Raw genomic sequence first — 23,491 nt, forward strand, 5'->3', positions numbered from 1 at the left:
CAGCAGCAACCCATTGCCTTGTGGCAGCAGATGGTACAGTAGGACTGGTAGCCGTCATCGTCATGTCCAAGGTGCTCCTGGTTGCCTCTGTGAGGTCGATCAGGAGCGCCTGGGGAGACATGGGCGCAGGGACTAAATTTGGAGTGACTTGACCAGGTCATTCTCTTTAGTTCTGCAGTCAGTCCTATTGAACCGTCTTATGGTGAGCAGGCAGGCTATACAGATTGCTAGCAGTCCTACTGCACCATCTTCTGCCGAGCAGCCATGAGATGTGGATGGCTTGCAGTCCTTCTGCACCGTCTGCTGCCAGACAAAGATGTAAAGAATAGACAGAGTGGATCAAAACAAGAAATAGACCAGATTTGTTTTGTACTCATTTGCTTCCCCCCCTCCCCCGTCTAGGGGACTCATTCCTCTAGGTCACACTGCAGTCACTCACAGAGAAGGTGCAGCGAGGTAAATCTAGCCATGTATCAATCAGAGGCCAGACCAACCTGCTTGTTCCAATAAGAACAATTACTTAGGTGCACCATTTCTTATTGGAACCCTCCGTGAAGTCCTGCCTGAAATACTCATTGATGTAAAGCCACCCCCTTTGTTGATTTTAATTCCCTGTAAGCCAACCCTGTAAGCCATGTCATCAGTCGCCCCTCCCTCTGTCAGAGCAACGGCAGACAATCGTTCCGTGCCTTTTTTCTGTGCGGACGCCACACCAAGGCAAGCATGGAGGCCGCTCAGCTCACTTTGGCAATTAGGAGCACATTAAACACCACACGCATTATCCAGCAGTATATGCAGCACCAGAACCTGGCAGACCGATACCGGGCAAGGAGGCAACGTCAGCGCAGTCACGTGAGTGATCAGGACATGGACACAGATTTCTCTCAAAGCATGGGCCCTGCCAATGCATGCATCATGGTGCTAATGGGGCAGGTTCATGCTGTGGAACGCCGATTCTGGGCTCGCGAAACAAGCACAGACTGGTGGGACCGCATAGTGTTGCAGGTCTGGGATGATTCCCAGTGGCTGCGAAACTTTCGCATGCGTAAGGGCACTTTCATGGAGCTTTGTGACTTGCTTTCCCCTGCCCTGAAGCGCATGAATACCAAGATGAGAGCAGCCCTCACAGTTGAGAAGCGAGTGGCGATAGCCCTGTGGAAGCTTGCAACGCCAGACAGCTACCGGTCAGTTGGGAATCAATTTGGGCAAATCTACTGTGGGGGCTGCTGTGATGCAAGTAGCCAATGCAATCAAAGATCTGCTGATATCAAGGGTAGTGACCCTGGGAAATGTGCAGGTCATAGTGGATGGCTTTGCTGCAATGGGATTCCCTAACTGTGTTGGGGCCATAGACGGAACCCATATCCCTATCTTGGCACCGGAGCACCAAGCCGGCAAGTACATAAACCGCAAGGGGTACTTATCAATAGTGCTGCAAGCTCTGGTGGATCACAAGGGACGTTTCACCAACATCAACGTGGGATGGCCAGGAAAGGTACATGACGCTCGCATCTTCAGGAACTCTGGTCTGTTTCAAAAGCTGCAGGAAGGGACTTTATTCCCAGACCAGAAAATAACCACTGGGGATGTTGAAATGCCTATAGTTATCCTTGGGGACCCAGCCTACCCCTTAATGCCATGGCTCATGAAGCCGTACACAGGCAGCCTGGACAGTAGTCAGGAGCTGTTCAACTACAGGCTGAGCAAGTCAGAATGTTGGTAGAATGTACATTTGGACGTTTAAAGGCGCGCTGGCGCAGTTTACGGACTCGCTGAGACCTCAGCGAAACCAATATTCCCACTGTTATTACTGCTTGCTGTGCACTCCACAATATCTGTGAGAGTAAGGGGGAGGCGTTTATGGTGGGGTGGGAGGTTGAGGCAAATCGCCTGGCTGCTGGTTACACACAGCCAGACACCAGGGCGGTTAGAAGAGCACAGGAGGGCACGGTACGCATCAGAGAAGCTTTGAAAACCAGTTTCATGACTGGCCAGGCTATGGTGTGAAAGTTCTGTTTGTTTCTCCTTGATGAAACCCCCCGCCCCTTGGTTCACTCTACTTCCCTGTAAGCTAACCACCCTCCCCTCCTCCTTTCGATCACCACTTGCAGAGGCAATAAAGTCATTGTTGCTTCACATTCATGCATTCTTTATTCATTCATCACACAAATAGGGGAATAACTGCCAAGGTAGCCCAGGAGGGGTGGTGGAGGAGGGAAGGAAAATGCCACACAGCACTTTAAAAGTTTACAACTTTAAAATTTATTGAATGCCAGCCTTCTGTTTTTTGGGCAATCCTCCGTGGTGGAGTGGCTGGTTGGCCGGAGGCCCCCCCACCGCGTTCTTGGGCGTCTGGGTATGGAGGCTCTGGAACTTGGGGAGGAGGGCAGTTGGTTACACAAGGGCTGTAGTGTCAGTCTGTGCTCCAGCTGCCTTTGCTGCAGCTCAGCCATACACTGGAGCATATTGGTTTGATCCTCCAGCAGCCTCAGCATTGAATCCTGCCTCCTCTCATCACGCTGCTGCCACATTTGAGCTTCAGCCCTGTCTTCAGCCCGCCACTTACTCTCTTCAGCCCGCCACCTCTCCTCCCGGTCATTTTGTGCTTTCCTGCACTCTGACATTATTTGCCTCCACGCATTCGTCTGTGCTCTGTCAGTGTGGGAGGACAGCATGAGCTCAGAGAACATTTCATCACAAGTGCGTTTTTTTTTCTTTCTAATCTTCACTAGCCTCTGGGAAGGAGAAGATCCTGTGATCATTGAAACACATGCAGCTGGTGGAGAAAAAAAAAGGGACAGTGGTATTTAAAAAGACACATTTTATAAAACAGTGGCTACACTCTTTCAGGGTAAACCTTGCTGTTAACATTACATACATAGCACATGTGCTTTCATTACAAGGTCGCATTTTGCCTCCCCCCACCGCGTGGCTACCCCCTCAACCCTCCCCTCTCCCTGTGGCTAACAGCGGGGAACATTTCTGTTCAGCCACAGGCAAACAGCCCAGCAGGAACGGGCACCTCTGAGTGTCCCCTGAAGAAAAGCATCCTATTTCAACCAGGTGACCATGAATGATATCTCACTCTCCTGAGGATAACACAGAGAGATAAAGAATGGATGTTGTTTGAACGCCAGCAAACATACACTGCAATGCTTTGTTGTACAATGATTCCCGAGTACGTGTTACTGGCCTGGAATGGTAAAGTGTCCTACCATGGAGGACGCAATAAGGCTGCCCTCCCCAGAAACCTTTTGCAAAGGCTTTGGGAGTACATCCAGGAGAGCCGCGAATGCCAGGGCAAATTAATCCTTTCACATGCTTGCTTTTAAACCATGTATAGTATTTTAAAAGGTACACTCACCAGAGGTCCCTTCTCTGCCTGCCGGGTCCAGGAGGCAGCCTTGGGTGGGTTCGGGGGGTACTGGCTCCAGGTCCAGGGTGAGAAACAGTTCCTGGCTGTCGGGAAAACCGGTTTCTCCGCTTGCTTGCTGTGAGCTATCTACAACCTCATCATCATCATCATCTTCTTCGTCCCCAAAACCTGCTTCCATGTTGCCTGCATCTCCGTTGAAGGAGTCAAACAACACGGCTGGGGTAGTGGTGGCTGAACCCCCTAAAATGGCATGCACCTCATCATAGAAGCGGCATGTTTGGGGCTCTGACCCGGAGCGGCCGTTTGCCTCTCTGGTTTTCTGGTAGGCTTGCCTCAGCTCCTTAAGTTTCACGCGGCACTGCTTCGGGTCCCTGTTATGGCCTCTGTCCTTCATGCCCTGGGAGATTTTGACAAAGGTTTTGGCATTTTGAAAACTGGAACAGAGTTCTGATAGCATGGATTACTCTCCCCATAGAGCGATCAGATCCCGTACCTCCCATTCAGTCCATGGTGGAGCTCTTTTGCGATTCTGGGACTCCATCATGGTCACCTCTGCTGATGAGCTCTGCATGGTCACCTGCAGCTTGCAACGCTGGCCAAACAGGAAATGAGATTCAAAAGTTCACGGTTCTTTTCCTGTCTACCTGGCCAGTGCTTCTGAGTTGAGAGTGCTGTCCAGAGCGGTCACAATGGAGCACTCTGGGATATCTTCCAGAGGCCAATACCGTCGAATTGTGTCCACAGTACCCCAAATTTGACCCGGCAAGGCCGATTTAAGCGCTAATCCACTTGTCAGGGGTGGAGTAAGGAAATCGATTTTAAGAGCCCTTCAAGTCGGAAAAAACGGCTTCATCGTGTGGACGGGTGCAGGTTTACATCCATTTAACGCTGCTAAATTCGACCTAAAGTCCTAGTGTAGACCAGGGCTATGTTGGTTACTGTGTTATAAAGGCATTGGCTGGATTCATCCTTGTATCTCAGAACTAAGGGAGACTCTTCTTCTACTCAAGTGGTAGAGACATGAACTGAGGGCATATGTTGTGATATAACAGATGACAATGATGTTCATGTTACAGTTACCAAGTGAACAGCAAATCTGATCTCTTCTGACCTCTGAGCGCCCCCCTCTCAGTCCTCTAGCCATTGAGCAGTGACTCTGAAAAAGACTTGGGGATCACGGTGAATAATCATCTGAACATGAACTATGGCAATACCAAAGCCAAAAGAGCTAATGCAATCCTTGCATGTATAAACAGGAAAATATCAAGTAGGACTAGGAAGGTTATTTTATCTCTATATTTGGCACTTGTGCTGTACTCATTTCTGCTTGAATACTGTGTCCAGTTCTCATGTCGACAATTCAAGAAGGACGTTGAAAAATTGGAGAGAGTGCAGAGAAGAGCCATGAAAATGATTAAAAGATTAGGAAACAGGCCTTATAGTTATAGACTCATGGAGTTCAATCTATTTAGATTAACAAAGAGAAGGCTGAAGGGTGATTTGATCACAGTTTAGACGTACCTACATGGAAAACAAATATTTTATAACGGGATTTTCAATCAGGCAAAGGTACAACAAGATCCAATGGCTGAAAGTTGCAGGTAGACTAGTTCAGACTGCAAATAAGGTGCAAATTTTTAACAGTGAGGGTAATTAACCATTGGAACAATTTACGAAGGGTCATCGTGGATTCTCCATAACTGGCATTTTTTAAATCAATATTGGATTTTTTTCTAAAATATATGCTCTGCTCCAAACAGGAATTAATTCTGGTTACTTCTCTGGACTGTGTTATACAAGAGGTCAGACTAGATGATCACAATGGTCTCTTCTGGCCTTGGAATCTATGAATTTTTGAACATGTATCTCAGGGCGGAATCACATGATTCTCCCACCCTCAGGCCAGGCCCTGGGTTACTGTCATCTGTGTATCAATCATGATTTATCAGAGTAAATCTGACCTATATCTAGATCAGTGTTTCCCAAACTTTTCTGGCCATGGAACACTTTTTAGCCTATTACGGAACACTTATAATATTATTTTGTAGGCGTTTGGTTTTCAAATAAAAAATTGCATTATTTATGCTCAAATATATTTTATTTTATAAAACAAAGCAAAAATACAAATTTAAAATAACTTGAACTAACAATTTCTAACTGGAAAGCGCATATAAAGTAGTACAAAAATCAGGTGCAAGAGTCAAAATTAAATTCTAGATTCTTTCACGGAACACCTATTCACTTCATGTGGAACACCAGTGTTCCTCAGAACACAGTTTGGGAAACGCTGGTCTAGATCTTGTGATTCTCTTCCCTCCAAGAGTGACAGCAGTGGTGATCAGTGACTAAATAGCTTTCTTAAAGCAAAGTGTTATTTATTAGAACATAGAGAGACAAGGTGGGTGAGGTAATATCTTGTATTGGACCAACTTCTGCTTTTGAGCGGCTAGTTATTAAAATACAAGCATTTCAGAGAAAACACACCTTGTAAACAATAAATCAGTCTGTGCATTTGCCTGTCTTTCTCTAAGCCTTACCATTCCCTGCATCTCGGGGAAAAATCCAACTCTTTCAGTCTCCCGCTGTCAGTCTGTATCTCCCTACGCAGCTCCTCACAATTGACCCCTACCACCACCTTCTTCTCCCGAGAAGGGCTTGTAACTGTTTAGAATGTTTTTGATCGCCAGGCTCCCAGCTTTGGCAAAAGAAGTCTTGTGATTTGTTAGAGACAGGACACAGGATCCTTGCAGCTAGGAACCTACCACATTCTCTTTCAAGTGTGTGCTGGGATGTTCTTATCTGGGAAACCATTGTGTTTGTCTTCTTATTTGTTCTTCCCACAGACTCCTGTTAAGTTAGATCAATGCATTGATAGAGGAAAATTTTACAAGCCAATGTAGAATAACTACCCCTAACCTCCTGGTGACATAGTGTTCATCATTCTGATATTATTACATGGTATTTCCACTACAGTCCATATTTATGCAGTCGTGGACTGGTTACACAGTAATCTGGGAAGGCTGTCACAGATTTGAAAATGATGGTACGTTTCTGCCATAAAATCCATTCTAAAAATGGCTCTATCTTAAATCGGGGTGCTTTGGTATTACCCAGCATTGGTGCAAGAATCACTCTGTCTGTCTGCAGGGGAGTAGACAGATTTTCTTATTATTATTTTCTGTTATTCTGTTGCATCTACAACAAATAATAGATGTGCACTTTCCGTCCCAAGAGTCAGAGCACTGTTAAGTATGGTTTATAAGCTTCCAGTGTATGATGCATAAAAGCCATTTGGATACATAATTCAGCTTTGAGGGCAGTGAGCCAGTCCAGTAAACTTCACTAGCTGTTGGGGTTTTTTTATGTTTTTGCTAAATAGAAAGTTACTGTACAGTTACATCCCCATTATAGATGATATTAATAAATGTGCCACTAGCACAGTCTGATCTTTTAAGTAACTCAGCTAATCTGCACACATGATGCTGGATTTATTCATCAGTATAAAATTTCTGGAGAAAGCAATGAAGCAGCCTGATTATAGAATCTAAATTTACTATCAGCTCTACATTTGTGGCATCAGGAGAAGGGGAATAAAATTTAAAGGAAGAGGATTTGTATACGAATGACTGCAGTGTACTCTGTTGGTGTCAATGGGACCGTTCCTAGCTGGATTGTCTCACTATCTCCATTTTTTTTAAACCCTTCTTTCTTCATGGGCTGTAAAATATTCCCACTCTTGTAGACCTCTGAGACACTAAATCTCATTTTTAAATGATAGTGAATATGCATTGACACTCCAGGCTCCTAAGGGCAGAGTCTGGGTGGGGAGAGGGCTTGGTGCTGCAGAGCATACCCATCTATTAACACTCCAAGACCATACCCATCTATTAACACTCCAAGACCATGCCCATCTATTAACACTCCAAGACCTCTGGAATATCTCTGAAACCCTTCACTTTTCTCAGAGCTAGAGAAGAGGCTCTTTTACCCATGGAACAAAGGAGAACATGCATGTTAGCTTGCAGATTCTTTGGCTAGTCATTATCTGTCCTCCCAGGATAGTGGTGGAAAGACCATACAGTAAAGGATACAGAATGGAAGGTGCTTCTCACAGGACTGAAGACATATGGAGTCAGACTTCTGCACTTACTGTAGCTAAATACAGGATGCATCTTGAATCTAAACATACCTGCTCTAGCATTTGAGCTGTAGAAGTATCTCACTCAGTTGATGCTACTATTAAAGTTTACTTTCCCTCCAGGCACTCATGTACAATATGGTCACATATTTCTCTCTGCCCCTTTAATACACCTACAGCCCCCATGTTCAAAGACAAAACCAGCTTAGTACATTCACCCAGGCCTCATAGTCACACATTCCTGCTCAGCCTTGATTGCACCTCAGTCATTCAATGGGCACCCATGCAAGATGCAGTTAGTCACTTGACCCTGTCACTACCTGATCCCAAAGCAACAGTTCTAACAGTTGTGCTAAAGCTAAATCTCTATTAGTTCTGTTGATAATAGGAGCTGTTATATCATCTTCACAAGTCTCCAGACATTAGAGGACTAGACTATTACAGTGGCCTGTCAGGGAATTTAGAAACAGCAAGAAGTTCATCACTTCTGTTCAAATTGTCCAGCTTTATTCACCCTTAGAACCCAAAAGACAAGTACTCAGATCCTGAGGAAGGGAAAGAATGCACCTCTACTTTGGTCCAGTCCCCTCCTTCTCTGTCTTCCTCCTGTTCTATCCCCTCAATCTCACCTTCCAAGCCCGCTACCAAACAATTAAGAAACCTGCCCTCCAAGGGATTGTATATGCTCATTCTACCAGACTATCTTCCCTCTGTGGCCCGCCACGTCCCGTAGCTACCATTGACCAGGAACGGCGAACCGCACCCACTGGGAGCTGCGGAGGGCCATGCCTGAGGATGGTCAACGTCAGCAAAATGTCTCATGGCCCGCAATCAGATTACCCTGATAGGCTGCATGTGGCCTGTGGGCCACAAGTTGCCCACCACTGTAACAGACACTTCCATAATGAACACATTATCCATAAAGCTGTAATGTTAAACAAATGAGTTAAAGTGAAAAGCCATGGCAAAAAAAATCATATTTAAATACATTAAGAGCTCAAGAGGTATAGATTTGACAGGATGATCCAATTTCATGCTACATTAATATAAATAGCTCTAATTTTACACACACTTGTATTAGAATGATCCTTTATTTTTCAGGATCAAACTTCAGTATCACATGGATATTTAAACAAATTATCCTTGCTTTGACTTTAACCGGAATCCCCTTGGGACAGCTGAAGAACAACATATAAAAATGGCCATTGATCTTATTTTAATGTATGGGGAAATGTGTGCCTTCTGCAGGACAAAATCAGACCTGTTTAAGGAGCTGTGATATATGCTACTTCCTAATGGCTGAAGAACTACTAAGAGAATATAAGTTCTGTTAGGAAGACAAAATGGTGAAGATTCTCTTGCAACGCAAGTGATCAAAACCTATCCTCTTGAAACAGAAGGCCTTGCAGTCGGTTACCTGTTAAAAGCTGGTGTAGAGCTGCACAAAGGAAACCATTTGCAGTGCACATCAGCAACAAATGTTATTGGTCATACCAAACCCATAAACAATACTATATATTCTTGAGCACCATCAATTGGCATGTTATGTATTAACTATTTGTTTACATACAGACATAAAGCAGTCTTGTAACATTCTCCATGCTGAACATGTATGGATTAGTTGATGAATCGTCTATCTGAGTGCAGCTATGCAGTATTACATTACCCATGAAAGCTAAAGCCATGGAAATGAATGGTGCCATCTATCTTATAAAGGCTTTTTCAGTATTTTAGAATTGCTGGCTCCAGGGGGTTGCATGTAGGGATGCACTGTCAAGGGACCATGATGGGAGGGAGAGGACAGGCCTTAAAGCTGATGACACTCAGGCTATGTCTACACTGTGAGCTAGGGCACGTGATTCCCCTGCTCATGTATACCAATTTGTGCTAGCTTTCATTGATAGCGTGAGTATAAATAGCAGTGTAGCTGCAGTAGCACAGGTCATGGCAGCGGAGGCTCAGATGATCCATGCCTGGTATAAACCCATCTAAAACTAGTGGGTATGTAGTTGTCACAGTTCAGCTGTGCTTCCACTCCTGCTACCTGTTTTATGGTGGTTACACTACTACTTATAACCTTGCTATCTCAATGAAGCTAGAACACTTATGTGTATATGAACAGGAGAATCACACCCCTAGCTCGTAGGGTAGCTATATCCTAATGTTTCTGTTCTCCTACTTGTTTGTTTAGATTACAAATTCTTTGCCGTACAGACTATCTCTTTGTATGTGTACGTACAGCGCCTAGCACAATAGGGCCCTGATATTGGTTGGAGCCCGTAGGGGCTGCTATATTACAAATAGAAATAATGACACCACCAGGTGTGGAGGCAGAAGGCCTCCATGCAAATGACTTGCAAATGAACTTCAATGCACAATGAATTTTCAGCAGGAACCCTTACAGGAGTGCCATGCAAGTCCGATCTGATATCTGATCTAATCTTACTTCCATGTTACATCTCATGTTTTCCAGGCTCAAAAAGGTAGTGGACATTTATATGGATAACACAAATATCCAGAGTTATAGTGGTTAAAGATAACAGAAATGTTGGAAAGGTTATAAAATCTGATGCTTCAGAGTTTAAAACCATCCCTAGTATTATAGGTTAGTATGAGATTTAATGAGGGGAGAAGATTATGCCACAACTGATCTTAAAGCTTTGAAGCAGTTGGTACAGGCTGCTGTCACCCAGACCTCAGATCTAACTCAGGATGGCAATTCTCATCTTCCTATGTTCCAAATGCTGCAGTGACAGTCTACAGATGGGTAAAAAACAAAACATTCAGTTCCCCCTGGCTCTTGTCTCTTGCAGGTCACAGTACGTATTTGCATGAGCTGGGGATTGAGATGGGGAGTCCCCCTTTGTGCTGTTCTCACTCCAGTGGTGACTAAAAGACCTAATGTCTGCTAAGCGAAACCATTTCTCCTCGGGCTGATTGATCTCACTGGTAATTTACACCAAAGGTTATTGCCTACATCATTTTGTTTAACCTCAGGTTGCTTTTAGTTTCCATCAAAAGATTATGAGTACAGTCACTTTCCTTCAGTTCTGAATGACTGAATGCCATAGAAGAGAGATTAGAAATCCTGCAGAGCTCCTTTTAGAAAATGAGAAAAGGAAAGTCAGTAAATCAACTTGGTTTCCAGCTCGGCAGCCTCTTTATTGTAAATGTTTCACGTAAAGCATAATGACCTTGCAGCAGAAGTAATGAGCAAGAGAACAAGTGAGATTGTTCACTTGGTCCAATAGAAGCCATGCCTGGTTTAACATAGCAGTACTAACAAGAAAACTGACCCTGTAACATTCAACGTAGGGTGCTATTTGGAAAGCAGAATACCTAGCAAAGAGGAAAGGTGGACTGGAGGGTCACTGAAGTACAGAGACTTTCACCTTTGTGTGAAATCCAGCCCAAACTGAAGTATCATTACAATATGTTGCCTGTGCAATGACCCTCTGTGAAATGCATTGGGTGTTCTCTTAGGCAAGATGAGCACTTCAGAATATCCCCCTCCTTCCCCCGCCCCCATCAGATTTGGCAATGAGTAGCACATTAGTAGGGAGCCTTGTATCTGTGCTCTGGTTTCATTCTCCGCTGTTATCATTTTGCACCATTCACAAGTGCCAAATATGTGTTTATGTTTTAATGAACAATTATGAATAATTATTTACCCAATATCCATACCTCATGAGTCCCCAGATCACACCTTGTATCATTCATGCTAGAATGACCTTCATACTCCTACAACTTTCTTCTATCAAGAATCCCGACATACCATTACAATATTCTGGTGTTGGACCTTCTTTACTCTTTCCCGTTGTATAGTGGTGCAGATACTTCTGCTTTCTTATTCTCACCTTCTTTCTGAATTCTCCAAACACTCTTTAGATGATTTTCTGCTATTTCTTTTTTTCACTCCATGTGTTTAAGATTTGACACAGGTTTATATGTTTTTTTTCATGTGCCATGTTGCCTGTGTGACCTCTTAGTAAAGTCATCTATGGCCCCAATTCAAGATATCATCCTTATTCAGGAAAGCACCTAAACATGGATTTAGATGCTTTCCTGAATCAGGGCCCCAAATCATAACTAATATCCTTTGTAAAGTGCTTTGAGACTCTTAGATGAAAAGTGTTCTATAAGGGCAAAGTATTATTTTATTAATGGCCCAATTCTGATAGCATTATTACAAATGTTGAGTAGCATCTTACTCCACAAGTAGTTCCATTGACTTTCATACGACTGGTCCTGGTGAAAGGTACTATTCATCATTAGTAATGGTGTCGGAATATGTAATATTATCATCCCTCCTTCCAAAAAGAATTTTTGACCAGCTTTTTCTTCTTTCTCCCCAGTGCATGCTCAGACAGCATCACTGGGTTCACATATTCCTGAAATCCACTGCCTCCAGTACAGAACACTTTCCTTCCCCTACTCTTCATTTCAATTCTTGTCTTACCAGCCACTACTACCTTAAACTAAGCTCTGCAGAAAGAACAAAGTGTTTCTTGCTCTCTCCTCACTTATTCAGGTCATCCAGGGTCTCACTTTGTTCTTCTTAAACTCTTTTCCATCACTCAGAATTTATAGTCTTTGTTAAAGGGGATTTAGTGCTAGTGGAAGTTGCCTGATTGACAGCCCTGGAGATTGATGGTCCCTGCTTATGTACACAGCAGGGATAGCACAGGCATCCACACAAATTTCTCTCATATTGCCTTACCAGTGTGCTTCATTCTCCCTGACCTGGAAGGATTACTTCTAGGTGTGAGAAATACTTGAGTCTCCAGGCTTAGCACCAAAGGCATGTTGCCAGGACTGTGTAAGGGAAGCTTACTGTTGGAAAACTTGTTCACTGAGAAGTTCAATTTCCAGGGCTGTCAGTGTGGCTCCTTTTGGCTCCAAAAAATCCACTTCAGCATTTGAAAAGTGGGGGGGGATGATAGTTTGACTCTGGCTTTCTTGTGTGTTACAAGTAGGATATGCTCACTTGTCACTTCTTTGGTCCTGTATTAGAAAGCCAAACTCAAGCCCCCTTGCTGATGTATCATTGACTGGCCAGCATTGCAAACACATCTAGGTCTAATGGAATAAGCACATCTTTCATCTTCTGAAGCTTTGCAGTTCCTACACAACAGGAGCTCTTGCCAAAGTCTACAAATATTTGCTTGACTTTACTTGGCTAAGTGACAGAGAATGAGAATGTATATTTATTATTCAGTCCAGGCAGTAGCTACTAGTCTAAGAGCCTATGCCCTGGATCAGAGCATGAAAACCCTCTTTGTAATGACATGGGCATTGTTCCAAAGCAAAACCTAATGTAAACTATTGCTTCATAAATGAATTGCACAACTGAAGTGACTGGATGGAAAGGTGTCCTGTCAACTGGTGTCTTGGTTAGCAATCAGCTAGTCATTATCCCTAACCACTGCAGTCTGTCAGAGTGCTTCCAATTGATCTATTGTGGAGAGTAATGAATGACACTAGAGAGAATACAACATAGCACATGTAGGAATGCCTCCACTCACTCCACGTAAATACAAAACCCTGCACTCCATGGAAAGAAACAGAGGGTGACAGCAAGAGATATGGTTAAAGACACAGGTTCGGTAGTCTGGAGATGTGTGTTGGATGCACAGGTCAGTCACAGACCTGTGTGACCACAGACAAGTCATTTTTACTTCTGTGCACCTCTATTTATAAACTAAAATTGATACTTATCCACCTCTGTCAGGTGTTTAATGATAAATCCATGAGTGTTTGTAATTCTCATATGGAAAGTCCATTGTATGTGTAAAGTGCTATTTATTCCTTTCTATAATTTTCTGTATACAGAATGCTACATGTACTCTTTTATATATACCAGTATAAAGCAGCTCTTTCCTCACTTCTTTTTATGACAGACTTTATCATAAGCCACATGTGTCAGGATTCTTTTTTTCCCTAATAGTAATTATATATACATATTAGAGCTAGGTGGAGAAAAGTAAATCTGTTTCACAGATTTTGATATTTCAGATTTAAAAATTTTCCACAAAAGGGAATGGAGCCCCAGCTCCAGCACAGTCTGCCTGCCAGGCTGCCCCAGAGCTGTGAACTCTGGAACCCCTAGGAGCCCAGGCTACCAAGGAACCACAAACCTGGCAGCTTGTGAGCTGGGACTCTTGGGCAACCTGGTTCGCACCTTCTAGTCAGCCTCCCAAGTGGGCAAGCAGGTGAGCTGGCGGGAAACCAATTGGGTTTCTGACGGAACTCTGTCTCCAAAGGAATTTCATTAAAATTGAACTGTCTCTGTGGAACATTTCAGTTTCAACAAATCAGCAAATCCCTACCAGAAAAAATGTTTTGACAGAATTTTTCTGATCAGCTCTATATATGAAAGTCTTAGAAGGATTAGATTCTTATCAGTAAATGTCAATTTCACGGTACCACACAAACCGACAAAAAAAATATATTTCCATCAATAATAAACACAATTTACAAATAAGCAAAGTAAAAAAAATACTGCTTGTGAATTTAGAGTTTGATTTAAGGATATTTACTGTATATATTTTGGCATGTGATGTTGACATATAAAGCTTTAACTTTTTGAATCTCAATGGCTACTGTCATTAAATAATTGCCCAACCCTCAACCATTGTCTAAGCTCCCCTCCCCACATAGCTTCCCCCAACTGTGAATGTTCAAACTGATAAAAAATTGAGGGGAAATATGCTTAAAATGCATAATTCTGTACAACTGTGAAAATGTAAATAAATAAAAATAGGAAAAAAAATGCTTGAAAATAAATATGGATGTCTGTCAAAATAATTAAAAAACAAATTCTGCCAAACCTAGTGTTGGAATTATTAATAATATTTGAAATTATTCATGTTAATATGAGAAACCACCAAACACCAATTTAACCATAAATTCCTTTATTAAATTCAAAGGCCAAATGGTACTTATACAATTGCTCTAAACATGCCTAAAAAAAGCATAAAGAATTACGAATTTACTACATCCAAACAGTAACAAAACATTTATAAGCATTTGCTCAAGATACTTACACATGGGATAAACCCAGGGGTGTTCAGACCCATGTTGCTTGACCCATGTTGGTCGGCTCTAATGTGGTGAGGCAGGTATTAACAATGAATCCTTGAAGAGTTTACTTTTTATACACTTTAACAAACAAGTGATGTTATTGTCAGTTACTGACTTCAGCTAAAAACCAATTGGAGGCAGTTCACCCTTATCTCCAGTCTCAATCCAGATAAGATTTACAACAGCCTTTCTTCCCAAGGCCTTTTCTCCCCTCCTTCTTGCTGTCCAATTGTTTTCCCATTGCACCTGGGTTCACATAGGCTTTAATACTGGTGTGTGGGTTGGAGAAGATGAGCTGTGTTGGCTCATCTGAAGACAGATTCTCTTTCTTTTATTTAAAACTTGCAGTCACCCTTATCAGTCAGAGTCCTTCTTTTTAGAAACTTCTGCTGATCTCATGAACCAGACATCCTCCCTACTTTATTCCTTCTGGTCTTATCACTTATTATTTTCAAGGCCTTCCTTCTACTTGCTTGTCAGTGCCTTTCTTTACAACACATATATATTTCCTTAACCAAACTTGAGCTAACGTTAATTCTTCATGTGACCAGATGCCTGGATGGGCCACACTGCGAATGTTATACTCAGGGCAGATGGCAAGGAATAGGGCAGACAATCCCCCAGACTAGTGGTTTATTCCATAATTAGATTCACCAAGCCAGTAACAAAGCAGCTTCTGTAATACCACACTGGTCACCAAGAAGTTAAATACCATCCCCTTTAAGAATTCCAGCCCAGGACCCCCATCTAGACATCCAAATCTAATATAGTGAGAGGTTATTGAAAACCTGATTCACCATATCTGAGGTTCACCAATCCCAAAGGACTGGACGCTGATCACCAGCTCAATATGAGTCTCAGCTCTTACCCAATAATCATGCAGATACCAATCCTTTAGTAACTAACATACTGAAGGTTTAATAATAAAAAGAAAAAGAAAGAAGAGAGTTGCAGAAGGTTGAAAGTTCAATATACACACAGATATGAGAGAAGTCCTTAGGTCAGTTTCATAGCAGAGATGAAGAGGCTGTTGATTTGTAAAAGTCTCTCTGGAATCAATTTAAAAGGTTATAGTCCAGTCTGTTCAAGTTCTTCCATGAGAATTCCAGGAAAATCCAGAATTAATCTTGTGGTTTGGACCTTCCCTGTTAAAATTTAAGCAGACCTGAGATAAAAAGAATAAGGCCTGAAGCTTTCTTTATAGTTCTCCAGCAAACTGATAAGCCTCTTGACAGCAACTGTCACAGCAAGGTCTTCCCCCAGTGAAGAATAGGCAGTGCAGATTGTTGCTTTGAAGCTAATCTTCTATTTCTTATGCATACACAAGTAAACTATCTGCATTTATTCACATAAGGCAATTAGCCATTCAAACTATCAAGACAGTTCATAATAGCTTAGATAATTAAGCTGAAGACAATGTAAATAATATGATTAGTTCCTACAGTAGCTTACGTCTTTGATCTTAAGGTTAACTGAACCATCCACATGCATAATATAATGCCATTGAGACATGAAAGGGAATTAGCATCTGCAAACTATTCTGGTTACACTGAAACTTCTAACAGGATATAGGTAACACACAGACAAATGCACATAGCATCTACCCTTGGTTTCTATAACTACAAATAAATGGGCTAATGATCCCTGGTCTAGGACATCTCCTTGAAATTCACATATAAGTAGATTTCAGTGCCTCTTGTTAAGTTATTATGGGTCACACCCAAGTTGACTAGTATGTCAGTGTCACACTTTAATTTTGTATTTATCCTACACCTATATAATTATATATTATACATATATAATGCTTTTTTCTCTGTTACATACATCAATAAAAGTTACAGTGAGAAAAAGCCAGGAAAGCATGTTGAGAGAATGGCACTGTGGCAAAGTTGAAAATCCCAGTGCATGAAGTGTTGTTGATTTAGACCCATGCCCATCACATGGGTGATTGGGGGTGAGGATATAAAGGTACAGGAAAGGTGTCTGTGATAGTGGCTATCTTGAGGGAAAGGAGTGTCCTTTCCCCTCCCAGCTGGCTAAGAAACTGGAAAGGTCTCTGACAAATAGAATCCATTGTTCTCAGTAGATAGGTTAGTTTTTTTAATCCTTTGTTTCCCTGTGGCTGCTGAGAGCCTTATTTGTTTCCCCTGTCTGGTGGTCCTGTACATGCAGCCAAACAGACTAGGTTTCATCCACTTAATAATGAGAGTCAGAACTTGAAAACAACCCACACCAAATCTTACAGGAAGCCAGCGTAGAGACTTCAGAGTGGGAGTGATGTGAAATCGTAAAGACTTGAGCTCCGAATGAGCAGAGTCCTTGAAATAATATTGTTGGGAACCCCAGAAAACAAAGAATTACAGTAATCTAGCCTTTATAAAATGAGAGTATTTATTCACCATTCTAAATCATTCTCAGTAGGAGATTTTTTTATCCTGGGGATATTTCTAGACTGTTGACATCTCCTAGTAATAGATCAAAAGTACAGTCTTATTTGATAAATAATCATCATTTTTTTAAAAATATTGAAGTAAATTAAACATCACACAAATAAAATATACTTGTTCATTAAACATATAGGGAGAGATCCTCAGATGGTGTGAACTGAAGTGAATAGAGTTATCCTGATGTATACCAGCTAAGCATCTAGCCCATAATCCTGGAACCTTAAAATCCTACCTGCCCTTTAGAAAAGCAAGCACCCTTTTTTTTTTACAATTCAGTGCTAATCAGTGGAAATCTGGAGAGAAGAAAATCCTCTGTAGGACTAGGAGAATAGTAAGGAATTCAAGAAGAGTACTCATATGCTTAAAGTTTATTATTTGCTTAAGAGATTTGCTGGGTTGGGGCCTGAAACAGCACAAGAGGAACTCATGACTCCTGAGTTCTAGCGCTGGCTTGCCAGTGACTCCCTATTATGACCTTGGACAATTATTTAAACTGTGTTGCCTCAGTTTTCCCCATGTATAAAATGGATGTAACAGAAATACTTACCGTCCATGAATGTTGTGAGGCTTTAGGAATTACGATTTGTAAAACACTGGCATACCTGGGGAAAAAATGCCATGGAAAAGCAAAGTATTTTAGATGGACAAAATAAAAAATAGTGAGATCTCTGAAGCTAACTCCTTGGTATTGATTCTTTTTATTTTATTTTTTAAAAATGCATCAGATATCCGGTAATTAAGCGCAGGAGCAAGGAAGTTGAGAATGAGAAAAAAATTGGAGAACATGCATTCTATTCTTGCAAAATGGTTCATTTGGCATATACTATTGTCACAAGAATGTGACTTGACAAAAATAGCCTCCTTCAAACTAGAAGGAAAGTGTACAAGCTCCAAGCTTGATTTTGTCTCCTAGCACAGAAAGAATCCCGAATGGCAAAATCAGGACCGAAGTCACATGTTTTACAGGCTATTTGTGCCAGGAAACAAATTATCTAGCTTTTTTTAAAAAACAAAAACAAAACTACTCTTCCATAGCATTCTAAACCTTCATACAAATTAGTCATGTGGTTTTTATTATTTATTATTATTATTATTATTATTTATTATTATTATTAAGTAGAAGAGCTAGTCAAGTGTGCACTGTAAATTGGAAAATAAATTTCCCTACAAACTTTTTCAGGGTATATAGAGTTGTCACTGAGATTTCATGGCTGCTGTGATGAATTGCCATTATGATATCATTCTCATAAAGAGAAGAATAAAGAAGTACTTTCACACCAGAGCAAACATAAAAAATTAAAAGACAACTTAGCCAAAGAGAAAACTGACTTAGCCAATCTTTCCCATTTATCTCTTTGCTGTTTTCAACGAAATATGCTTTATGCTAAAGACTTTCCACTTGAAGGGCTGGCTTCCTCTTTGACCTACAGTGAAGTTATTATGCCCTTGCAGTCCTCAGTCACGGAGATGCGTGTGGTATGCCAAAATTGGCACAAGTCTGAGGCAGAGCAACCTGTAAGAATGAGCAGAGGACTGGAAGCTTGGAGCACTTGCATTTTAACCCAAGCTCTAATGTCAGTTCCCCTTGTGGGCTTAGCCTAGGTGCTTCAGCTCACTGCCTGGCTTTCCTCCTCTTTAAACTGGAGATAATACTACTGGTGGACATCAAGGACTTAATTAGTTAATGTCTGAAAAGCACTTGTTATGAAAATAAACATTATGACTTCACTGCGGGGGAAGCAGCTCGGTTGTAAGGGAGTGAGTCTTTCATACCTATTTGAATTGGCGAGTGGGGTATGAAAAATCATATAAATCCTATAAAAGATTAATGGATTGGCATTTAACAGATATGACTCTCCACTAGCAGTGTCCCGAATGAAGAACAGAGACAATAGAGGCAGAATCATGTGAGAGAACATAGCTAATTAAACAATAACTAAGTTGTTTGAATTCAGAAAGTTTGTTCTTTTTGAACGTTTGTGCAATTTGTTGTACGTGAATAGTTGTTTGTTTGCACACATGTTTGGGAAATGGCTGTTCTTTATTCCAAGTAAACAACAGTACTAGTGTCTGAACGTGAATATTCACTAATCATTATGTATTTTTTGTTACTTCTTATTCTTTATTCTCCTGCTTAAACTGTTCAGTCATCTGTTCAAGGTGAAGAAAAAAATAGCATGTGGTTTAGGTGGCCAATCGCACACCATGAATCGTGGGTAATCAAAGTGAACTGTACATGAGCAGCTGAGTGGCTGAAAATTCTTTGTCCAAACTATTATTTATAAATTACAGACATAGACTGAGATCATTATAGCTGCTCTGGAGTGCTGGAATGTCTGCTATTGTAGAAAGAAAAGGAGTATTGTGACCCCTTTAGACACTAGATGTCAGCAGTCAGGGCCTGCAACAGAACCAGTCTCCAGGCAACTTAATGAGCAAAGCGAGCCTGTAGTAAGCTGCCTGATTGGCTCTGCTGCCTGACTGGTGGGAAGAGTCAGCAGACCAGCTCTTAAGCCTGGCAGCTGCAGTAGTTAAGTGACTACTCAAAGAATCCACCTACGGCTGTGATAGCTGCTGTGTAATGTTTCTCCAGGTATCCAGGACTGCGTGTTACCTTGTTACCTCCTGCCTTCAGCATGAGGGAGTCTTGCCTATTGTGACAAAGTTCCTGCTCTACCTTGGTGGGTCTTGCGCTTATTGACGGATTTGCTCGCCTTGGACCTTCACGGCAGCCCTCACCTTGGCTGTTTTTCTGAATTCACAGTCCAGGTCGACTCCTCCTGTGTCTGACCAGGAGTTGGGAGAATTTGGGGGGAATCCGGGCCTGCCCTCTACTCCGGGTTCCAGCCCAGGGTCATGTGGAATGCAGCTGTCTAGAGTGCCTCCTGGAACAGCTGCGTGACAGCTACAACTCCCTGGACTACTTCCCCATGGCCTCCTCCCAACACCTTCTTTATCCTCACCATAGAACCTTCCTCCTGGTGTCTGATAATGCTCGTACACCTCAGTCCTCCAACAGTCCACGTTCTCACTCTCAGCTCCTAGTGCTCCCCACTCCTCACACGCACACCACAAACTGAAGTGAGCTCCTTTTTAAAACCGTGGTGCCCTGATTAGCCTGCCTTAATTGATTCTAGCAGCTTCTTGATTGGCTGCAGGTGTTCTAATCAGCCTGTCTTAACTGTCTCCAGAAGGTTCCTGATTGTTCTGGAACCTTCCCTGTTACGGGAGACGGAATCGTTTTTCGCTCGCTCCTGAGCTATCTGCTTTCCTCTCTTTCCTACAGCCCCCCGGCCCGGATTTTTCACACTTTTTCTTTTGCTTAGTTTCCCCCCCCGCGATTGGGCCGGACGCTTTGTTTTTTTGGTTTTGTTTTTTCCCGTTTTTCTGAGCTGCGTCAGTGGGCTGGCCGGTTGCCAGCACCCCCCCCACACTGCCTGCTTCTGGACTTTGCTTTTTGCTTAATTGAAACCCCCGGAGGAGGGGGGGAGGACCACCGACTCGCTGTCCGGAGAGGGGAGTGGACGCCCCCAGACCCAGCCGTTTTGTTTTTTGCCTGGACTTTTTCCTTATCATTACAACATTCCTAGCTGCCGAGAGCCTTGGGACAGAGCCAACAGCTGCAGCAGACGCCAGAGGCCGGAGAACTCGCCCGGGCAGCTATAAATCATCGTGGAGAGAGGCCGTAAGACTGAGGGATTTCTTTTGAATTATACCCTCGGGGGGGGGGGGAGTTGACTGCGTTCCAGCTGCGTCTGTGACGGCACAGGGGTGTAGCAGGGAGCTACCCCCAGATCCATCGGTGCCCCCAACCCCCCCACCGCTACTACAACTGTCACGGCCCCCGCTGCTTCGTCCCTGCTGGCAATCTGCCATCTGCCTTCGGATCCAGCTGTTTGCTTTGGACTTTGCCTTTCGGACCGGGCATAACAACCAACCAAACGAGACTCTTTGGACACTTGTGGTGGGTCGTCCTCCCTCCACCCCTCCCCCCTGGATTGTTTATCCCATAGCCTACCCCTACTACCGGACCCCGTTTTTTGCCCCCCCCCGCCTCCTTCCAGTGTCTCCCTGTCTCTCCCTGCTTACAATGGCAGAGAAGGAGGGACGCAAGGCCCCTCCAACGAAATTGGTTGCCCCTTCCCCATCTACCCCCCTGCCCACCCCTCAAGATCTCCCCACCGCCTCCAATGTTAGAACCCCTGCCACCGCCCCCGCTGGGGCATCGGCAGTGGGAGGCACCGGGGCGATTACTACTGCTGCTCTGGTTCTTGCCCCATTGGATTCCAGGAACCCCCCCCCAGTTAGACGGAAAAACCGAAGCGGGCCAAAAGGGAAGGGCCCCGCTAATGCCGCTGGACCCTCCGTGGCAGAGGCCGCCCCCACCACAGTGGCCTCGTCATCGATCGCGGCACCCCTCCCAGCTGTTCCCTCCACCAGCTCTGCGACCATCCCTCCCCCGGCCCCCAGGACGTATGCCCGGGTGGCGACAGGCCCCCCCTCACCTGCCGCCTCCTCATCTCGCCCACCCACTGCCTCCGCTGCCATCACTAGCGACCGGGGCCCTCTTCCCGCCCTGACCAGGAAGCACGGTGTCCGTTGCCTCCTGGTGCCCGCCTCGCCCCACGTGGAGGCATACGTGCAGGCGTTGGCGAAGGTGGTAGGACCCATGGCCATTGTGGCGGCCTCCAAGATGTATGGGAAGGTCGTTTTCTTTCTGGCTTCAGAGACTGCCGCCCAGGAGGCAGTGGAGAAGGGCCTAGTGGTGGGGGGGGTGTTTATCCCCCTAGAACCGCTAGAAGATCTGGGCGTTCGCCTCGTCCTCACCTCCGTTCCTCCCTTTTTACCTAACATTGCCCTGTTGCCCGCTCTTTCTGCCCTGGGGAAACTCGTCTCTGTTATCAGCCCTCTCCCGTTAGGCTGCAAGGACCCCGCCCTCCGTCACGTCCTTTCGTTCAGCCGGCAAGTGCAGATCTCACTGCCGGCGGGGGTGCGTGACGGAGAGGCGCTCGAGGGGTCCTTCCTAGTCCCCTACCAGGGAGCCCGCTATAGGGTCTTTTATTCCACCGGAGAGGCCCGGTGCTACCTCTGCCGCTCGGCGGGGCATGTCCGTAGGGACTGCCCTTTGGCCCGGGGGAGAGGAGCACCCGAGACCCCCGAGACCCGGCAGGATGTCGGCCCCGTCGTTGCCGACACCCCTGGCCACCCGGCACCTGAAACCACCCCTCCTCCCGCTCGATCCAACGCTGCCCCCGTCCGGGCCCAAGAGGCACCTCTCCAACAACGCCCGGGCGACCACGGGAGTCCCGCTCTTGCTGTAACCACCTCGGCAGAGCCTCTGGAGGAGGGTGTGGCAAAGCTATTACCGGGTGCAGGAGAGGGCTCGCCCCAAGGAGAACCCCCCGCCCCTCCTGCTGCCTCACCGCTATCCCCCCGAACCCCTGAACCTTTGCCTCCGCGCCCCGCTCCGCCCCCTGCTACTCAACCCCCAGATGATGCTATGGAGGGCTGGACTGTAGTCCAGGGGAAGCGAGGCAAGCGGAGGGCTCGAGCTCCGCTGCATTCATCTGACGCGGAAGCCCCCCGGAAGACCAGGAAGGGAGGTACTGACCTTGAGCCCCCCGCTTCGGCCACGAGTGAGATTCATTCGCTGGTGTCGGGAGGCGCAGATAGACTGGCATTGGAGGGAGGAATCCCCCCTCCGCGGGGGACCCTCCCCTCCGAAGCCCCGGAGGAAGCCCCTTCTAACGGGATACCACCTGAACTCCCTACGAACCCCGACGTGACCGTTGAGGCGGGCCCTAGCGGAGAGGCCCCCAGGGTAGTAGGAGTCGGCCTCTCCTCTGTGTATGCAGAGATTGAGGCCCTAGATTTGACCCCGGTCACCCAGGGAGGGGATGATTTACTGCCGGCCGGCCTCGATTTAGGCAATCTCACCCCAGGTCCCCTTTCCCCATGTTCTCTCCCCCTGACTGCCTTTCCGGGTGAGCACCCCACGGAAAGTGGTTTACCACCTGATGCCATGGCTGCCACGACCACCCCGGAGCCAGCACCTAGCATTACTCGGAGCCCCCTCCCTTGCCCCTTAACCCCCGACCCTGCTCAGGAGGCACCTTCTTTTTGCTGCTTGCCTCCTGAAGCCCAGGGCCTTACCTCTGCCCCTGCCCCCACCCCTGTTCCGGTTCAATTTCCCTCCTCCTGCAAGGCTACTGCCGCCCCTGGGGTTATTTCTTTTCCGCCTTTTGCAGATTCCCCCCAGGGAGCAGTCTTTACGTTTTCTAGTTGCGACTCATCAGGAGTTGCGCTTTTCCCCCTGCCATCCCCGTCCACCCCAAGGCACGAGATGGATCTAATAAGCCCAGCCTGTCAGACGCCCCGTCGGCGGTCCGCACCCTGCCTACCCGCCTTAGCGGACCTCGAGGCTGTATTAAGAATCCCATCCGGGAG

The sequence above is a fragment of the Chelonia mydas genome, chromosome 6 (genome assembly GCF_015237465.2).
Source record: "Chelonia mydas isolate rCheMyd1 chromosome 6, rCheMyd1.pri.v2, whole genome shotgun sequence".
In the NCBI taxonomy this organism is placed as follows: domain Eukaryota; kingdom Metazoa; phylum Chordata; order Testudines; family Cheloniidae; genus Chelonia; species Chelonia mydas.